This window comes from Salvia miltiorrhiza, chromosome 7 (assembly GCF_028751815.1).
Source record: "Salvia miltiorrhiza cultivar Shanhuang (shh) chromosome 7, IMPLAD_Smil_shh, whole genome shotgun sequence".
Lineage (NCBI taxonomy): Eukaryota > Viridiplantae > Streptophyta > Magnoliopsida > Lamiales > Lamiaceae > Salvia > Salvia miltiorrhiza.
This window is the reverse complement of record NC_080393.1, coordinates 39,153,093-39,168,894: the sequence shown is the minus strand read 5'-3', so window position 1 is coordinate 39,168,894 and position 15,802 is coordinate 39,153,093.

The window sequence follows — 15,802 nt, the reverse complement described above, 5'->3', positions numbered from 1 at the left end:
TTGCCTGTACTTTATCTTTGTTTACCTTAATGCCCTGCGGGGTCACTCGATAGCCCAGGAATTTTTCAATTCTGACACCGAATGTGCATTTATATGGGTTCAGCATTAGTCTATTTTGTCGGATAACCCAGAACACCTCCTCCAAGTCTGATGGGTGAGAAGTGGCAGCCCTATTTTGCACCATCATATCGTCGACATATACTGAAATGATGCGCCTGATTTGATTTTGGAAAAACATTTCCATCATGCGTTGATACGTAGCTACGACGTTCTTAAGCCCAAATGGCATTCTCGCAAACCTAAAAACCCCACAACACATCGCGAAGGCTGTTTTTGCTATGTTTTCCGGGTGCATGCTGATTTGATGGTAGCCCTGAAAAGCATCCATCATGGACAACGTCTAACACCCAGCTGTTGAGTCGACTAACTGATATATACGGGGCATAGGATAACAATCTTTTGGGCAAGCAGCATTTAAATCCCTGTAGTCAACACACATTCTTCATTTTTTTTCTTTCTTCTTAACCATTACTGCATTTGACAACCAAACTGGGTATTGCACTTCCACGATATGACCTGCTTGCAATAGAGTTATTACCTACTCCCTGATCGCCGCACCCTTCTCTGGCCCAAAATGCTTTATTTTTTGAATAACCGGCTTCTTTGTTGGATCAACATTCAAACGATGCCCCGCTATTGTCCGATCGATCCCCTTTAGATCAGTTATGGTGAAAGCAAACATGTCAGCATTCCGCTGCAAACATTCTATCATTTCTTTCTCCAGGGCTGGGGACATCTCAGTTCCCACCCGAGTAGTGAAACCTGTCTTTTCGGGGAACAATTCCACCAACATACATCTATCATCAGTTGAAATCATTGGTTGATTTTCGGGAGACCTCTCAATTTCTTCTAACTCAGGTTGTTATGCTGCACTCCCCGAGCTTCCTTCAGTTCTGGCGATCTTCACCGCTGGCCCTCCTTGCCAGACTTTGTGTTCTTTTAGTCTCGGCCTATGCCGTTAAGCTTTTGACAAAACACTCTTTTGATATAATTTGATTCCCGACCATTTTCAAGCGGGAATTTTATCTTTAGGTGGTACATAGAGATTACGGCCTGAAAAACATTCAATGCTGGCCGCCCAACTATAATATTATAACTTGGTTTCGGAAAATCTACCACCAAAAATTTTAGAATACGAGTTCGCGAGGCCCATTCCTTTCCCCAAGCCATTGGTAGCTCCAATGATCCCAGTATTAAGATATATTCTCCCGTAAAACTATACAGTGGATTGCCTGGCGGTTTCAAGGTGGCCTCCAGAGCCATGGCTGTCAAACAGTCTTTGTAAATTATATTCACAACACTGCTCAAATATATAAATATGCGATGCACAGTGCAATTTGCTACATCCGCAGAGAAGACTAACGCGTCATCATGCGGGTGAATCAGCCCGGCGTGATCCTCCGGCCCGAAATAAATGCTCAGCTCTCTGGAAGCGCTGTATAATCATTGCCTTGCAAGTGTGGTGGTGGTGTCTGTTTTACGAACTGATCCAGTCTTTCTTGCCTTACCAAAATTTCTAAATGATGGCGAAGGTGCCCATAATACTTCGTAGGGTGTCCGTAATGATTATGGTATTGGCAGAGCAGACCATTAGGTCCAGGCTTGGGAACTCCCATAGTAAAGTCTCACAGAGCTCTGAACCATGGTTCATTCTTGATTAAGTGCAAAATCTCCTCTTGAGGTTTGTTTAGTGGAGTCTGCAGTAAGTCGATTAACGTTATTCACTCCTCTATATGTTTGCTCATTGCGAGCAGGTTGGTATGCTGGCTGCGCTTCTCCCGGCAACACTCGGGGTGGCAGTCCCCTGTAGGGTGCTCTCCCTTGAGGGCGGGTGTCCGATGATTTAGCTCTGCTTTCCACTTTCTTGGGTTATTGCCACTGTATTCTGTCTTTCAAGTAGCTCTGGCTTCTTCCAACTGTATGTACCCCGGGAGCCGGGCTAGGATGTCATCAAAGTCCCGCTGTTGTTTTACTTGTAAGTTATCAAAGAAAGCTCCAGGTCGTAAACCACGTACAAAGGCGTAGCCCTTAATTTGAGACTCAGCTTTGGGAACTTCCAGCGATGCCCTGGTGAAACGAGCAGCAAACTCCTTCAGAGTCTTAGTAGGTTCTTGTTTTAAGTCCATCAATGACATATCAATTTTTGCAGCGCGTTTAGAGCTTGTGAATTGGCACATGAAGACATCATGCAACTATTCAAAAGAATGAATAGAATCGGGCTTCATAGCTCTGAACCACTACTGAGCCATCCCAGTTAGTGTAGTAGAGAAGATTCTACACTTGATCCCTTCTGTATACTGATGTAACATGATCATAATTTCAAATCTAGCCATATGTACCTCTGGATCATTGGATCCAACGTACTCCATGTGAATGGGTTTATAATGACACGGCAACGGATCTACCAAGATATACTCCAAAACCGGACTTGACCCTGCCCTAGCAGTAGTTTCAGGATAGTACTGGTGACGACGGCTTTCTCCCTTTCCCTTACCTAGGAAGCGCTTACTGGTACTTTTACGCTTAATTTCGCCAGCTCTGCTAGCATGCTTGTTTTTCTCCCTCAGATGAACATGCCGATCCTGGTGACTCTCAGCCCTAAAGTAGGTGGAATCTTGATACCGTCCCTTTTTTCATGAGACAGCCCTGCTTTTTTCTTTCTCTTTTTTCTCAATCACTTCTTCCAATTCTTGGAGGTGTCGTTGCATAGCTGAGACCTACTGATATGATGATCGTCGGTAATTGCTGGAACTTCATCGGATTGAACAGACCTTATGCCGGAAGCAGAAATACCCAACGGAAAACAATAAAACAAGTGGAAGTTGTCCCAAAACCACTGACCTAATCTACGAAGATTCCTAGAGAATGGATCTCTAGACCCCAACGATGTGATCGGTGCAGCAACTCGGAGACGTTGAGTGACACACGATGAGGGATGATGAACTCGTCGATTCGCTGATAGATTGAATTCTCGTTTGGCAAATTCAAGAAGAATTCGAAACTTGAGGAGAAATAACTCACAATATTATTATAAAAAATCGTCTAACTGTTGTTCATCACATAACATTCATATATATAGGTAACAAAAAACCCTAACGTAAATTAGGAAACAAACTAAAACTAAGGAAATACGAAACTTGCTCTACAAGCTGAAACCCTAGCGAGAAAATCAACTCTGCTAGCTGTAGAGCTGACAGGCTTCAGTTCTGAAAATATCACGCGCTCTGAACTTCAGCTCTGAACTCCAGCTTTGACGCTCAGCTCTGTCGTTCAGCTCTGCTCTGCTGATTTGCTTTGCTCTGCAGGTTAGCTCTGCTCTGTAGATCTGCTCTGCTCTGCAGGTTAGCTCTGCTCTGCAGATCTACTCTGATCTGCAGGTTAGCTCTGCTCTGCAGATTAGCTCTGCTCTACAGATTAGCTCTGCTCTGAAGCTCTGCTCTTCTGTGTGGCTCTGCTCTGCTCGGTGTGTCTGCTCTACTGTTGGGCTCTGCTCTGTAAGTAATAAGATTTACTACTTTTGAGCTCTGATCTGTCGGTCCTTCTCCAATTGGTCTTTTCAGCTCTTGCCTCCAGATTTCTTCTACCAACGTCATTAAATTAGCCTTGAACGTCTTGGCTCTAGCTCTCGTCACCGGACCAACTGGCATGTGTACCGGATCTCCACTCTGTGCAGCGTCTGAAACTCGGCTCTGCTCTGCATCCGGAGCTCTGCTCTGAACTGCATCATTCCCCCTCTCTTGAAAAGGATTTGTCCTCACATCCACAGCATCGCCTACATCAAAGGGACTTAAATCAGTAACATTGAATGTAGCACTCACATTATACTTACCGGGTAAATCGAGTTTGTAGGCATTATCATTAATCCGTTCCAACACTTGAAACGAACTATCTCCCCGAGGAAGCAACTTGGAACGCTGCTGCTCCTTGCGCATGTGAAGCCAAACCCAATCTCCGGGTTCGAACACTACCTTGCGGCGACCTTGATTAGCCTGCTCTGCTTACTACCGTGTGCGACGCTCTATGTTAGCTCTGGCCTTCGCATGTATGTGCCGCACGAAGTCTGCTCTGCACTGACCATCCATGTTGACGTGCTCGGTCTCGGGTAAAGGTGCCAAGTCCAGAGGTGTCAAGGGATTGAAACCATACATAATTTCAAAAGGAGAGTATTTAGTGGCAGAGTGAACAGCACGGCTATAAGCAAACTCAACATGAGGAAGACACTCTTCCCAAGACTTGATATTCTTTTGAATGATGGCCCTAAGCAACGTAGACAAAGTCATATTTACTACTTTGGTTTGACCATCAGTTTGTGGGTGACAAGTAGTAGAAAATAAAAGTTTTGTGCCTAACTTACACCACAAGGTCTTCCAAAAATAGCTCAAGAACTTTGCATCTCTATCAGAAACAATGGTCCTAGGCATACCATGCAACCTAACAACTTCTCGAAAGAACAAACTAGCTACATGTGATGCATCATTAGTTTTATGACATGGGATAAAGTGTGCCATTTTAGAAAATCGATCGACGACCACAAAAATCGAATCTCGTCCAAGCTTGGTTCTAGGCAAGCCTAGCACAAAGTCCATGGAGAGATCTATCCAAGGCGTGTGTGGGATAGGAAGGGGTGTGTGAATTGACTCGAGACTTGGCTTGTTTGCATGTAATGCAACGACCACAGATGCGTTCAACATCACGTTTCATATGAGGCCAAAAGAAATGCTCTTGTAACACAGCCAAAGTCTTAGCAATACCAAAATGTCCCATTAATCCCCCACCATACGACTCAAGTAACAACAGATTGTGTAGAGAACACCTAGGGACACATAACTTATTCTTTCGAAAAAGATAGTCATCATGTCGAAAGTATTCACCACTAGCAGATTGTGCGCAAGCTCTATAGATCTCACTGAAATCCTCATCATTCTCATAAACGCTCTTGATACACTCAAACCCAAGTAACTTAGCGTCGAGAGTAGAGATCAGAGTGTACCTGCGAGAAAGGGCATCGGCGACCACATTTTCCTTACCTTGCTTGTACTTGATGACGTATGGAAACGTCTCAATGAACTCCATCCATCGTGCATGTCGCTTGTTCAGTTTATGCTGCCCCTTCAAGTGCTTCAACGATTCATGATCGGTGTGAATGACGAACTCGTTGGGCCATAAATAGTGCTGCCACGTCTGTAAGGCCCTCACGAGTGCGTAAAGCTCCTTGTCGTATGTAGGGTAGTTCAGCGTGGCTCCACTCAACTTCTCACTGAAATAGGCGATGGGGCGCCTATCTTGCATCAACACTGCACCAATTCCAAGGCCCGAAGCATCAGATTCTATTTCAAAAGTTTTTAAAAAGTTAGGGAGAGATAATACCGGGGCGTGAGTGAGCTTGTGCTTCAACAGCGCGAAGGCCTCCTCTTGCGCTTTGCCCCACTTGAACTCCACGTTCTTCTTGATCACTTCGGTGAGTGGCGCTGCCACGCTGCTAAAGTGAGGGACGAACCGCCTATAGAAGCTAGCAAGCCCGTGGAAACTTCGTACCTTGCCAATGCTCGTTGGTGTCGGCCACTCTTGAATGGCGCGAATCTTCTCTTCATCCACCTGGACACCCTGCGCACTAACAACAAACCCCAAAAACACGACTTGATCCTTACAGAACGTGCACTTCTTAAGATTAGCAAATAGCTTCTCTTTGTGAAGCACGTCCATAGCAGATCTTAAGTGCTCAACATGTTCGTCAGGATGCTTGCTATAAATTAGGATGTCATCAAAATAGACTACGACAAAGCGACCAATGAAGGCACGTAAAACATGGTTCATGAGATGCATAAACGTACTCGGAGCATTAGTCAAGCCAAAAGGCATAACTAACCACTCATACAAACCAAGTTTTGTTTTGAACGCAGTCTTCCATTCATCACCTTCCTTAATTTGGATTTAATGATATCCACTACGCAAATCAATTTTAGAAAACACACAAACACCATGTAATTCATCAAGCATGTCATCTAAGCGAGGGATGGGATGGCGATACTTTACTGTGATATTATTGATGGCTCGGCAATCGCAGCACATCCTCATGGTTGAGTCCTTCTTTGGTACGAGCAGAATAGGTACCGCACAAGGGCTCAAGCTCTCCCTCACGTGCCCCTTAGCTAGAAGCTCGCCGATTTGCCATTCCAACTCCTTTGTCTCCTCCGGGTTGGTGCGGTAGGCTGGTCAGTTTGGGAGCGTAGCGCCGGGCATGAAGTCAATCTGGTGCTCAATCCCCCTGAGTGGTGGTAGGCCATGCGGTGTCTCATCGGGAAAGACATCTGCATATTCCTGCAAAACTGAGTGAATAGAAAGGGGTAGGGAGGAGATATCGTTAGCAGTAAATAAGGTTTCTCAGAACCGCAACAACACCATCGGTCGTTCCTCCTTCACACACAACTTGATATCACACGGTCTCGCGAGGAAAGATTTGTGTGTCACACCCATCGGCTTGGCCTCCACTTGCTGTGCTTTGTTTTGGGTCGTGGCTGCTTCCTTGAGTAATTGCACTTGGTCCTCGTTACACTTGATTGATATGTGGACAAAAATAAAGTCAGAATTTAGTTGATTGGTTTGAAGAAGAATCGAAGTTCGTCTCGATACGAGTTCGTAGGCGAAAACGGATCCAAAATCCGACTTGAAACGAGGGAGAACGGGCCAAAACAAAACCGCTGCGCATTGCAGTGGACGGCGGGCGCCGTGTGACGGCGGCCGCCGTGCCCAAACTGCGAAGGGGGCGCACGGCGCCGCCGTGTCACGGTGCCGCCGCCTCTGTTCAGATCCGACAGTACGTTTTTGCGTTTAAAAACCCCTTTCTAGGGTTTTACTTTATCATCTTCGTCTCCAGCAGCCTCCATAGGCGATTTTCACCTCTTTCTTAAGGTTTTTAGAGTTCCACAACACTTACCTTCAATCTTGGATTCATTGGATTGCTATGTTTTGTAAGAACTCCCTTTGATTCTCTTGTTTATGAATCCTTTGGTTATTTAAGTCTTTGTTTCTCTTGTCTTTAATGAATATGATGATTGAAGATTATTGTTGTTGATTCTATATTCTCTTGGTTTTATGAATCTTTTGGTTAATTGAGTTTTGTGTTTTATGTATTTGATGAATGTGAAGATTGAAGTTCATTGTTGTTGATTCTAGATTCTCTTGGTTTTCTAAATCCTTTGGTTTATTTAAATCTTTATTTTGTGTTTTGATTAATATGATGATTGGAGATAATTGTTGTTGAGTTTAGATAATCTACGTGATTCGTAGTTTGTTGCTATTGTTTACCCTTTTCCTTTCTTGTTGATGAATATTTAGAGATTTCTTTTATGGAGATTAAGATTTTCTTGCATTCGAATCTTATGCTTGATTGAGTTTCTTGCCTAGGTAGTTATTAATCTTTGATGTTTACAAGTTTATGATCGTTTGGTTTAGTGTTGGAGTTGGAAACTCTAGTTGATTTCGTTAATGTTCAAATGCCATGTTCTAGTTAGTTCGTCGTTGAGTTGCTTGTGAAATTCTCTTTGATTGTGTGTGTTTGCTTAACATTCATTTGATCAAATGTTAATATGTTATTTCGCCTAGATAATCGTTGTTTATGGTGTTGAATTGATGATTGCTTTCTAGATTGCTAGTTTAGAACCCTAGCTTTGTTTGCCTTCTTGCATTCTTATTGGCTTTATATCTTTTGCCTAGTTAACTTTATATGCTTTATTTTAATTACGCATTAGTTAATCGGAGAGAAAGTGTCAGACCCAAACTTCTGATTAGAGTGTTTAGATTTCTTTTAAGTTTCTTGTGAGCAATACGATTAGAGCCCTGCTAAGTCTTCCTTGTGAGACGACTTGAGTCACCTTACCACCCTAGGACGACCTCGTATAAATTCGAGTCCATCCGCTAAGTGTTTTTGGATGAGTCAAATTTTGGCGCCGTTGCCGGGGAAGGCTTTAGGCATTTGATTGTGTTGCATTGTTTTCCGTGTTTATTTTTGTTTATTTCTTTTGACTCGGTTATTTTCTCCCTCCGGTGCGTTTGATTTGTTTGTTTGTGTTGTGTATGCAAGGACGTAGAAGCTTGAAGAGAAAGCTTGCACCTTACTACGACAACATTCATCGACCTCGGGAGGTTCTTTCAAGCCTAGAGAAGGAGTCCGAGTCCAGTTCGAGAAGTTTTGTGGAATCACAGTTTCAAGAGAAAAACTGTGAAGAGAGAATTGCTTCCGATCCCATCCTGGAAGCCGTGGAGGAGACGCCTTCAGTGCATTCTGAAGAAGAAAAAGAAGAAGCTCGGCCTAATCCTGACCAAGAAGCAATGGCGGAGCAGAATGTCCAGTACATAGGAGATTTTTCCAGGCCAGTTATTGGGACCACTAGCACTTCTGCGATAGTGCTTCCCACGGCGGTCCGGAATTATAATCTGAAACCCAATGATTCAAACCTGTTGCCGCTCTTTTATGGGATGGCCAGTGAGGACGCCTTGCAGTTCATCCGTGATTTTTGCACCCAAGTGCAGACCTTCCCACTGCTGGAACTCACCGAGGATCAGTTGAGACTCAAGTGCTTACCCTACGCACTCAAAGACCGGGCGAGAACGTGGTTGCTGTCCCTACCGCCGAACTCCATCACTACATGGGGAGAGGCGTGTGAGAAGTTCATGCTCAAGTACTACCCTAATCACAAGACTCAAGAGATTAGGAGCCAAATAATGAACTTCATGCAAGGAGCTGACGAGCCTCTCCACGAGGCTTGGGAGAGATTCCAAGAGCTCCTCCGCCAGTGCCCACAGCACCAGTTATCACCTGTCATGTTGATGCAGTTCTTTTATGACGGATTGATTCAGACGGCACAGTTTATGGTGGACAGTACAGCAGGGGGCAACATTGCCCGGAAGACAGCTGATGAGCTCAAGGAGATTTTCAACACACTTGCAGCGAGTTCTCAACAGAAATCAGCTAGAGGAAGGAGGGGTGAAGCCAATGCAGTTGCTCCCAACAATGAGCTTCAGAAGCAAGTAGCAGAATTGATGAGGCAAGTTCAGCACCTCAAGATGAACCAGGCAGAAGCCCCACCAGTTCACGCGCCACCAGCAGAAGGATGTGGAAATTGTGGCGATTTTGGTCATGGAACCAACGCGTGCCATCGCATGGGGGGATTCACACCTGAAGGAGAAGCAGAGGTCTATGCTGCTCAGAGCTATCCGGGGAGGCCTCAATTTGAACAGAGGCCTATCTTTAATCAAGGGCAACAAAGCTCCAATTCGGGTTGGAGAGCTCAGCAGCAGAACTACACTCAAGCTTATCAGCAGCAGCAGCCCCCGCAGTATCAGCAGTATCAACAGTTCCCTATGCAACAAGGGAATTTTCAGCAGCAGCAGCAATACCAGAATGCCCCCCAACAGTTTCAGAAGCAAGCTCAATCGCAGAAGCCGTCTCTCGAGGACACCATGCAGTCCTTCATGGAAATGACCAAACAGAACATGGAGTCTCAGAGTGCTACCATCAAGCGCCTCGAGACTACAGTTGGGCAATTAACAGGAGCCCTGAATCAGCTGCAGCAAGAACAGCCGACCGGGAAGTTCCCGAACCAGGACAAACAGCCGCATCAAGCTCATGCCGTTGAGGTAGTCAAGGACAAGGCCCAAATAACCATGGGGAGATGGAGAAGCAAAACTGTGCAGGCAATCAAGGCTACCCAATGCCCCAGTGAGCCATTGCCACCCATCACTGTTGCACGAGACCAACCACCACCCAAGCAAGGAGATCCAGGTAGCTTTATTTTTGATATTAGCTTAGGTGGGGTTGAAAAGGTGTTTGGGATGCTTGATTTGGGCGCGGCAGTCAATTTGATGCCGTTTGATATTTTTGAGAAATTGGGTAATAAAAGGCTGAAATGCACGAATATGAAGATAGAGCTAGCTGACGGCTCTATTAGTAGCCCACGGGGCCTGGTTGAGGATGTTGAGGTTGTTGTGAGGGGAATTAGAGTTTTGGCTGATTTTGTCGTCCTAGATGTGGGAAAAGGGATTAGAAGCGAGAATGGGCATCTCGTGCTACTTGGCCGACCCTTTATGGCTACCACCCGTACTCGCATCGATGTGGGTACGGGAACTGTAAGTATGGTAGGGGCGGGTAGAGCGGTAACATTCTCTGTTTTTGATCAAAAACCTACTACCCCCACTCGCTTAATTCAAACATGCTCTTATGTTGAAGCATTTGATGTTTTGGATGAGGATTGTATTGTGCAGGAATTCCTTAATAAGTTTCAGGAGGAGGACGAGATTGTGGAGGAATTCCTTGCTACCTTGCAGGATGAAGCTGACATTGAGCAGGAATCTCTGGATAAGCTGCACGAGGAAGGTGATATTGAGCAAGGCTTTCTGTGTGCCTTGCTCCTAGAAGAGAAGCTTGATGAGGTTGCTTCATTCAATCTCGTGGGATGTGTGGATAGAGGGCCATCCCAGGATACGAGCATGGAGGACTCATTTGGAGGACCCGCAGCTGCAATTCAAGAAGATGTGTTTACAAGGGCGCTAAGGCAGCTGGAGCTTCAATCGGATTTTGGTTAAGGGGTTCTCTTAGTCGGGCTGGCGACTTAAAAACTAGCGCTGCATGGGAGGCAACCCATGTTTTCTTGCTTTTTCTTGTTTCGTTTTTCTTTCGTTTTGTTTGTGTTGTGTTTTGTTGCTTCTGCTGTTTGGTGCAGGTTGTTGCGTTGGAGACTGCTTGTTCTATGGATGAGAGAGAGGCAGACATCGTGGGACACTACAGACTCACCACTGGATCGATATTTAGGGAAGTTTCCTCTTTCACCTCTCTTTTTGTTTGCACTGAGGACAGTGCCAGATTTTAAGTGTGGGGGGGGGGTGTTTGTTGGTAGTTGTGAATCCTGTGGGTGTCTTTTTGTTGTGTTCTTGGGCTTTCTTGTGTGGGGCGAATGGTCCCCTTGTCTTGATTTCATGTTTGTTTTAAAGTACACATCGCATGTTGATGGTGGTTCACTAGCGATTCTGGTTTGTGATTTGTGTTGATTGTTGTCCTTGTCTCTTGTGATAGATATGTTCCCAGTGTGGTGTAATTAGTTTAATGTTTGGATGCAACACCCTGATGAGCAACTCTTGACGTGATTTGTCCGGTAGATGCTAGGGGGAGTGTTTTTATTGCAATTTCCTAATATCTTTCTCTGTGTTGAAATGTTTGGTTGGTTGTTGAGTACTTGATAGCTCTGGGTCTCTGCTCCTCTAATAGTATCGTTATGAGCATGGGAAACCACACGAGAATGTTTTGGACCACCTCCAAAAATGTCAATCTCGTGAAATATGGCCTATCTATTAAGAGCAAAAATAACTTGACCCCAGAAAAGAGAGTGAAATGTGAAAAGATGAAAGAATGTGAAAAAGGATGGAGATATGATTATAAAGGAAATTGCATTAGGAAATTCACCCCTAGCGGAGAATTGGGTCTGATCGGATCGAGTGGTATCATCTTGTTGTTGCATCTTAAACCTTAACTTTGAACACTTGATTGGAGACATTGATATCTTGAATGACTTGGATTGGTTGGTGTTTTGCTTGGTGAGAAGAATCGCTTGTGGATTTTCTTTCGATGTTGTGATTGTTGCTTGAGGACAAGCAAGGATTTAAGTGTGGGGGGGTTGTTTAGCCCTATTTTGTGATGAATTTGTGGGTGTTTACGTCTTATATTGACTTTTATTTTGGTCTCTTTCACTTAAGAGTTGAATGATTTGAGCTTTTGTGCTAATTTTGTTGTCTCAGGATTTTGTGCTCAAATTGATTGATATGTGGACAAAAATAAAGTCAGAATTTAGTTGATTGGTTTGAAGAAGAATCGAAGTTCGTCTCGATACGAGTTCGTAGGCGAAAACGGATCCAAAATCCGACTTGAAACGAGGGAGAACGGGCCAAAACAAAACCGCTGCGCATTGCAGTGGACGGCGGGCGCCGTGTGACGGCGGCCGCCGTGCCCAAACTGCGAAGGGGGCACACGGCGCCGCCGTGTCACGGCGCCGCCGCCTCTGTTCAGATCCGACAGTACGTTTTTGCGTTTAAAAACCCCTTTCTAGGGTTTTACTTTATCATCTTCGTCTCCAGCAGCCTCCATAGGCGATTTTCACCTCTTTCTTAAGGTTTTTAGAGTTCCACAACACTTACCTTCAATCTTGGATTCATTGGATTGCTATGTTTTGTAAGAACTCCCTTTGATTCTCTTGTTTATGAATCCTTTGGTTATTTAAGTCTTTGTTTCTCTTGTCTTTAATGAATATGATGATTGAAGATTATTGTTGTTGATTCTATATTCTCTTGGTTTTATGAATCTTTTGGTTAATTGAGTTTTGTGTTTTATGTATTTGATGAATGTGAAGATTGAAGTTCATTGTTGTTGATTCTAGATTCTCTTGGTTTTCTAAATCCTTTGGTTTATTTAAATCTTTATTTTGTGTTTTGATTAATATGATGATTGGAGATAATTGTTGTTGAGTTTAGATAATCTACGTGATTCGTAGTTTGTTGCTATTGTTTACCCTTTTCCTTTCTTGTTGATGAATATTTAGAGATTTCTTTTATGGAGATTAAGATTTTCTTGCATTCGAATCTTATGCTTGATTGAGTTTCTTGCCTAGGTAGTTATTAATCTTTGATGTTTACAAGTTTATGATCGTTTGGTTTAGTGTTGGAGTTGGAAACTCTAGTTGATTTCGTTAATGTTCAAATGCCATGTTCTAGTTAGTTCGTCGTTGAGTTGCTTGTGAAATTCTCTTTGATTGTGTGTGTTTGCTTAACATTCATTTGATCAAATGTTAATATGTTATTTCGCCTAGATAATCGTTGTTTATGGTGTTGAATTGATGATTGCTTTCTAGATTGCTAGTTTAGAACCCTAGCTTTGTTTGCCTTCTTGCATTCTTATTGGCTTTATATCTTTTGCCTAGTTAACTTTATATGCTTTATTTTAATTACGCATTAGTTAATCGGAGAGAAAGTGTCAGACCCAAACTTCTGATTAGAGTGTTTAGATTTCTTTTAAGTTTCTTGTGAGCAATACGATTAGAGCCCTGCTAAGTCTTCCTTGTGAGACGACTTGAGTCACCTTACCACCCTAGGACGACCTCGTATAAATTCGAGTCCATCCGCTAGGTGTTTTTAGGATGAGTCAAGGAACAAGGGACATTCTCTTGTTCTGAAACTCGAAGGAATACTTGTTTGTGAAGCCGTCATGGGTCACACGCCGATCAAACTGCCAAGGGCGACCCAACAAGATGTGGCACGCCTGCATTGGAAGCACATCACACAAAACTTCGTCCTCATACCTGCCAAGTCGAATAGGCACACGGACTTGTCTGGTAACTTTGACATTGCCAGCGTCACTCAACCATTGCAAGCGATATTGGTGAAGCACAGAATCACCAACACCTAAACTAGAAACTAGAAAACGATAAACGGCACACGAATTTACGTGGTTCGGCCATCAAAGACCTACATCCACGGGAGGTTCTTCGTTGGTTTTCACTATAGCTCAAGAAAGTTTACATTTTACAAGTGTGTTGCTCGAATGAGTTGATCCTCCTCTTTTATGCTAATGCTAAACCTCCTATTTATAGTTGTGAGAATGAACCCTAAAGGCCTTAGGCCCATGAACTCTAATAGTTGGATTTAGGCCCTTTAATGATCTTGATTTGACCCATCTACGCTGTCCTTCGTTGGTGAAGCGGGTAACTCCGGCTCTAGTAAGACCAGCTCTGCGCTCTGGCTGTGCTGCGCTGCGGCTGGGCTGCGCTGCTGCTAGGCTGCGCTGCTGTTGGGCTGCGCTGCTGTGCTGCGCTGCGGTGCAGCGCTGCGCTGCGTTGCTCTGGTCTGCGCTGGTGGTGTTGTACTTTAGCAAGGCAGCATCTATGCACTTTGGTCAAGGCTGATTGACTCTTCATATTCATTTATTAGCAAGTCATTTTAGTTAAACCTGCGCTGGTTAGTTTATATAATAATAACAATAATCATAACAAGGTAAAATAGGCTTGGATTACTAAGCACAGCGCTGATGAGTATTCCAGTCCTCATCAGCTACTCCCCCCTGGTCTAGTTGAACAGCGTTCTTTTTGTTCAACTAGTGGTGTGTGGTGTGAAGTCAGCGCTGTGCTGCTCTCCCGTGTCAATTAAGTATATATAATTCCCTGCAACTTATTAGATAAAAATTGTCAATCTTTACAAAACAATGGTGACAAAGTATTTCAGCGCTGTAAATGAACTAAGATAAAAAAGATAGTAATGTTTCCTTTTGATTCGTCGAGCATCATTAAAGATGATAAAGGGCTTAGATAACCTGTGCTGAGAAGACTCAAGTGATCTGCGCTGAGATAACAGAGGTAGCTGCGCTGAGAAGACCGTGCTGACTGCGCTAACAACCCCGTACTGACTGCACTGAGATAGCAACAAGGGAGCGAGGCGGCGCTAGCTGCGCTGCCGAGCAGAGAGGTGGCGCTGACTGCGCTGCCGAGCGGAGAGGCGGCGCTGCATCGAGGCACATGGCTGCGCTGCCGAGCAGAGAGGCGGCGCTGCGTCGAGAAGACTTTGTGAAACATTGGTGGTACTCCCCCGCAGAGCGGCCCTTAAGATGGTACACCCCCGCAGAGCGGCCCTCAAGATGGTACAAAGATGGTACACCCCCACAGAGCGGCCCTTAAGATGGTACAAAGATGGTACACCCCTGCAGAGCGGCCCTTAAGATGGTACAAAGATGGTACACCCCCGCAGAGCGGCCCTTAAGATGATACAAAGATGGTACACCCCCGCAGAGCGGCCCTCAAGATGGTACACCCCTGTCTAACTTTCACGGCTTACGATATTCCTGCGCGGAGCATAGAAAATCAAAGAACCCTGTCTAACTTTCGCGGCTTACGATATTCCTGCGCGGAGCATGGACAATCAAAGAACCCTTGTCTAACTTTCGCGGCTTACGATATTCCTGCGCGGAGCATAGACATTCTGAACTGACAACGGCTCGGACATTCTGCGCTGAAAACTATTGAGATAATTGAGATAGCTGCGCTGAGCTAGCTGCGCAGAGGTAGCTGCCCTGAGGTAGCTGAGATAACTGAGATAGCTGCGCATAGGTAGCTGAGATAAAAGTCCTGACTGCGCTGAGATAGCTGAGATAAATGTCCTGACTGCGCTGAGAAGACCCAGATTCCACTTAAGGCTTTTCCCTCCGTAGCGTGGCTGAATTGCCACTAAAGCTCATTTTCTGCCGAAGCAGGTTTTCCAGCGTTGTCAACCATTATTGATGTGCTTTGTTACATTACGGCTTAGACATTCTGTGCTGGGATGTAGAGTTCCTGTGTTGAAGACCAGCTTAGATATCCCGCAGCACCGCTTAGAAAATTATGCAGCGCAGCTTTAGTAACTCTTCTTGCTTTCATTCCTGCGCAGCTTAATAATTTTACTTCATCTTGTTAATTCCACTAATTCCTCCTTTTCCTTTGCTGTTGCATCTTTCTTCGCATGATCCTCGCATTCATCAACGAACAATCACAATTAGCTTTCCAACTTCATAACATATTCTCATATGAATAAGAAATAAATTTTAAATCATCATTTATTTGGTCCTGTCCAGTTTTAAGAGTTGAATTCCACCACAACAAGATATCAGCAATAATACTAATTACATTTCTTTTACCCTCCATAAGCCACTTTCACAAGAAAATGCGCTGCAAATTTG